Source organism: Tamandua tetradactyla, chromosome 6 (genome assembly GCF_023851605.1).
Source record: "Tamandua tetradactyla isolate mTamTet1 chromosome 6, mTamTet1.pri, whole genome shotgun sequence".
NCBI lineage: Eukaryota > Metazoa > Chordata > Mammalia > Pilosa > Myrmecophagidae > Tamandua > Tamandua tetradactyla.
This window is the reverse complement of record NC_135332.1, coordinates 49314236-49320009: the sequence shown is the minus strand read 5'-3', so window position 1 is coordinate 49320009 and position 5774 is coordinate 49314236. Positions and strand designations below refer to the sequence as shown.

Sequence of the window (5774 nt, the reverse complement as noted above, 5' to 3'; positions counted from 1 at the left end):
TATTTTCATCCAGGATCTGGTATCATGTCATTTTAAAATTGTGCCTTCACTCTGGGTGGACATGACTTGGTGTGTCAATGTGGAATTTCTAGCAGCTCTTAGAGCACAGTGTAGGAGTTCAGAGATTATCTTTGGGCTAAAGTGACCAAGATTGAAGCAAGAAGGCTGACGGGCAGGAGTATAAGTTTGGGAAATGTACTAAACGCTGTTGCAGGACTTTCTGATCATGTTCAAAGCATAAAGAGCTGAGCAGCAGAACAGTGCAGTGTTCCAGCTCCATGCTAGGTTATGTGGGAGCAAATCCTGGCTTTTCCACTTAGACATTGTGAGCCCCTCAGGTGCATCATTTCCTCAAGTACAACGACGCAGTCTATCTCAGAGGGTTGTAGTGAGAATGCAATCAATTCAGGTACATAAGAGTTTAAGCAATGCCAGAATGAACACACAACAGATGTTAGCTATTGTGGCTCTTACACAGATATTTGAATTCTCATAGCACCCTGTACAGCAGGAGGGAATTATTGGCCTATTTTACTTAGGTACACCAAAGCTCAATCAGACTTTTCAAGGGCTAGACAATGTCTCCAATACCAAGCCTAGTGTTTGGTCCACTACATCAGCATCGCCTAAACTAATGTTCCAGCAAACATTAATGTCCAAATATGTTTGGGAAATGCTGGGTTCATTGAGGGTAAAGAGTTCATTACTGCAGGATTTATCAGAACTTTTAACCTGCTAATGCACCTGCCATGACCAGAAAGGGGGAGCATTTCCCGAACTAATCTAGCCATGAAACAACTTTGTTTTCCATGACATACCTGTGTATTAACAGCTAGTGGTACATTAGTGTTCCATGGAAAATAGCCCTGGGGGTGCTTGCTACATCACAGGACAGCGTCATTAGAAGAAAGCAGAACTATTCACCATCTGTATTATTTCAATCTCCATCAAGGAAAATGCCTTCAAATCAGAAAACTGTAGAACACACTTGGGCCTGCTGGCTAAGAGAGAGAGAAATGGTGGAAAGAGCATGACACTGAAGTAAGACAGAAATCTGAATTCAAATTCTGACTCCAGACTAAGGGCAGGTCATTCACGCTTTCCTCATCCATCAGTGGGAAGAGTAGCCTCTCCTTCATGCAGTTGTTGTCATAAATGTCACTACCTATCAATTGCTTGCCAAAGGGCCTGTCTATGATAATTTCTCAGGATTAGTTGCTATTCTGTCAGGATGTTTTTGGTTGCAAATAGCAGGTAGCAAAACTCAAACTGGGTGCTCGCTTTGGCAGCACATATACTAAAACTGGAACAATGCAGAGAAGATTAGCATGGCCCCTGCACAAGGATGACATGCAAATTTGTGAAGCGTTCCATATTTTTGAAAAAAAAAAAACCTTAAACTGGCTGTAGCAAAAAAAAAAAAGGTGGGGGTGGGGGTGCGATTTACTGAAGTAAATAAAAGTCCAGACCAGGTTTTACTAATTTGTGATGTCAGAAGAGCAAATGTCTAGGGCTGCCCTCCTTCAAGGTTGATTTCTTCTCGTACAACCTCTGGAGAGAGCAAATTGTGTCATGGTTCCCTGGAAAAGTCTGGAGCTCCCCTCTGATTGTATGGGCTTAGATACATGCTTAGCCTTGAACCAGTCCACAGGCTCATCCCTTAGTGCTGGGAGAGGCAAGAGCCATCATGTTCCTAGAGCCAGATGGATCCCAAACAGAAATCAGAAAGGGGAACCAATACTGGGTAAATGCTGGGGAGGCAAACAGCAAATGGCACTACATCCATCCCTTAGATGAGGCAGTAGGTACTGAAAACACGAATCAGCCTAGCCTTCCAGTCTGGAAGACTCAAGCAGCAGAAAACTAAAAGAATTTCCACTAAGTAAAATGGACTCACTATTAGTGATTTTTGAAGAATCACGGAAATATGGGAGAGGTGCCAATAGTCTGTATGTGGGGAAGTGCTGTCATGATTTTCAATAAGGGGAATTCTCACCACCAGGGAGCTTGCTGGCCCATGCTGGAAAAATTCTAGACTCATCATTGGACAGATGATCTGTGAGTGCCTTGATATCTAGGGATCAAATCAAATTCAACAAGAATAAATCCTTTGAGGACCCCCTCTTTCCTTTTACAAAAGGATTAATTGCATCAGGGCACCATGGAGGACCAGTGATTCTCAGGCTTTGTGAGTGGACACCCCTGGAAGGTATCAGAATTTTCAGAGGCAGTTTACAAAAACATAATCAAAACGTCTACAGTTGTATTAATATAAACTATTGTCAATGAAGTCCTTACATCTAGTCAGCTGGTAAAGAGAAAAACTGGAATAAAAACCATTATACAGGGCATGGGCAAAAAAGAGAAAAAAAATGTTTGAGAAGGTAAGCTGGAGGACGGAGGACCAGCTAAAAATAACAACTGTTGCTGATGGGTACACAATGGTTCCATGTAAAAATACATAGAATTTATTAAAGCACAGCTTTAAAATTTTGTATTACCATGCATAAATTGTATGTTTTCTACTCAATGAATATGTAACCACCACTCAAAAAGCTCCCACATGTCCTTTCCTTGTCAATCTCTGCCTCAGAAATCACTATTCTGATTAGTTTTGCCTTTTCTTGGACTTCATATGAATGGAATCATATAGAATGTTATTTCTGGCTCATTGTTATATCTGTGAGATTTGCCATTTGCTGAATGTAGAAGTTATTCATTCTTGCTGTGTAAACTTATTTGATAAGCATTTGGATTTTGTAGGTATTTTGTCAATACTCTTTATCATAATATCAACAAAGTATTTACTACTAACATCCTACTTTGAAGTATAATACTGAACCTTTCTTTTTTTTTTTGAGGAGAAAGCAAAAATGTGTACTATCACCACTTTTCTTTGACACTTAACTGGAAGTCCTAGGTAATGCAATAAAGCAAGAAAAAGTAATAAAAAAAACTACTGGAAAGGAATTTGTAAAGCTGTCATTTTTCACAAATGGCATGATTATGTATGTAGAAAAAGCAAAGAATCTATTTCTGTAATTAGCAAGTGAATTTAGCAAGGTCACTAGATACAAGGTCAAATGAAACATTAATTTTATTTCTACATATTAGCAACAATGGAAAATTAGATTCAAAAATAAAACCATATGCCAATAATGTGTATTGTCGAGTGAGGGGAGAGAAGTTGATAAAACAAATGTGTAAAATGTCAACATTTAGGTAATCTGGATGAAGGGTACACAGAAATCTTTGTATTAACTTTGCAACATTTAAGTCTGAAATTATTTCAAAACAAAGCATTTTAAAATGCCATTTATAACAATGTTAAAAAATATCATATACCCAGGAATAAATCTATTAAAGATATACAAGAGCTAAACTAAAAACCATAAAACATTAAAGAGAGGTTCAGGTAAGATGGCGGAATATAATAGGCTGAGTTCACCACTGCTTCAAGGAACAGCTAGAACAGTGCGGGGAAGGCGACTGGGATAGTGACCTGGGAGGGTCTTCTACACCACATAAGAAGGCTCTGGTTGCAAAAGTTTAAGAATTGAGATGCAGAGAATCAGAGACCGTTCAGCTAGGACAAACAGCCTAATGTGCCCCTTTCCAAGCGGAGGCTCAGGGCCCTCAGGAGTTCAGGGACAAGGAGACAGGACAAGCAAGTAAGCCAAGCCATGTTCCTTGAATGCGCTATCCTAAGTGCGCCACTCCACCCGGTGACTGGCACCCGGACCCAGTCACTCACCCCCCCACCGTGCTCCAAGTGCCCTGGCCCTGATGCCTTCCCTGCACATCCCCACCCCATACCCGGTGATCCTTGCAAGTACACACGCCTGCCCCAACCCTACCAACCTCTCCTGCACAAGCGCACAGTCTAGCTCCGTCCCTCCTGAGACCCGCCTACCGGAGACCAGCCCTTCCACCTCCACCTTCACCTCACCTCCCCTTCCCTGGCCCCTGCAGGTGGTCACTTGCAGGTGCTCACGTTAATGCCCAGGCCTCACCAACCCCCAGCCCATACAGTCATGCAACCCCACCCCGCCCCTCCAGAGCTCTGCACATGTGTACATCAGCATCTGGCTCCCCCAAATCCATGTATGTGTGCACCCCTGCCATGCACCCCCAGCTCTGGGCAAGGGCTGATTGTGCATTGGAGCCACACCTGCCCCCAGCCCACAGATGCAACCCCACCCTGCTGCCCCTGAAATCTGCACATACGCGTATCAGGGCCCCATCCCCTAGATCTGCACACACCATGGCCCTGCCCCCAGGGCCCACGCACATGTACAGCCACCTCCTTGCTGGTCACCCAGGCATCCTTGCACCAGCCTCTTGACCCCTGCACCCCAACCACCTGCTGCACCCACTACACACCCTTGCCCCACGCCCCAACACAAGCGCCCTGCTCCCACACCTGGCAGGTGCGCATGTGAGCCTCTGTGCTACATACTCCTCCTTGCACATGCATGCAACCTTGCCCCCAACCCCCCAGCACCTATGCAGCCACACCAGAATCAAGCACACCTGACATCACCCACCCCTGACCCAGGTCTCTCAATCTTCACCATGACCTGTGCCCTGACCCTACAAACTCAGACATCTATATCCTGGCCCCCTGGATACCTCCCCCTGCACAAAGACAAACCTCGCCCTATCCTCCCTGTGCCCCAATCTCTGTGCCGTGTGCCCCACATGCTGATACCCATGACCCCTATGCTCCAGGCATCCAACCACATCCTGCCTGTGCACGAGCCCCCATGTGTCCACACAGCACGGCCATCTGCCTCCTGCTGTGCCTTCCCTCTGTGTCCCCCATGCTTCGCTCTGCTTCTGCACTCCAAGGCCTGCCTGAGCTGCACCTCACCCCTGTGGACCCTGCAGCACACCTACACAACAATGCCTGCTGCACCCCACGCTCACAGACACCAGCCTAGCATTCCCAACCCATGCCTATACCTACATGGCAACTGGTCCACACTGTTGTGCCCAGCCCTGCACCCTGCACTACAGCTGTTTCTCAAATACAAAGCTGTAGACTACTGAAGGATGTCAACTTCCAAAGTAACCCTATTGAGATATTTTCATGCCTTAAAGGCAATAGAAAATCACTGTGTCTATGAAGATGGAGACAGATATAGCCCAGCCTAATGACCAAATTAAAAACAGCAGAGGAGACACAAACTTCAGAATAACTAATCAAAGATGCTCATATAACTCTACTAAATAAAATCAGTGGGAAGGGTAATGACATAAAGGAGATTAAGAAGACACTAGAACAGCATAAAGAGGAATTTGAAAGAATAAATTTAAAAATAGCAGATATCACAGAGATTAAAGATGCTATACACCAAATTAAAAAATGTAGTAGAGACAGACAACAGCAGATTTGGAGGAGCAGAAAAATGAATAAGCAAACTAGAGGACAGGACAACTGATTTCAAACACACAAAAGAGCAAATGACAAAAAAGATGAAAGGGTGCATGGGTGGTAGAATGCTCACCTTGCATGCGGGAGACCTGGGTTTGATTCCTGGACCATGAGACAAAAATAAATAAATAAAATAAGATGGAAAAATTTGAATTGAATCTCAGGGAAATGATGAACAAAGCAAAGCACACAAATGTGAGAATCATTGGTGTCCCAGAAGGAGAAGAGAAGAGCAAAGGACTAAAAAGATTAGTTGAAGATATAATGGGGGGAAATTTCCCAACGCTTATAAAGGAAATAAATATGGAAATAAAAGAAGCCCAATGAACTCATTTAA

The 5774-nt window shown here is 44.0% G+C and overlaps 1 non-coding gene across 1 annotated transcript; it reads left to right on the top strand.

Moving 5' to 3' along the window:
* Window positions 1-1273: 1273 nt before the first annotated feature.
* LOC143689129 (U6 spliceosomal RNA) lies at window positions 1274-1380 on the top strand. The gene has a single exon (XR_013178596.1). It is a non-coding gene; the product is annotated as a U6 spliceosomal RNA (small nuclear RNA).
* The last annotated feature ends 4394 nt before the right edge of the window (window positions 1381-5774 follow it).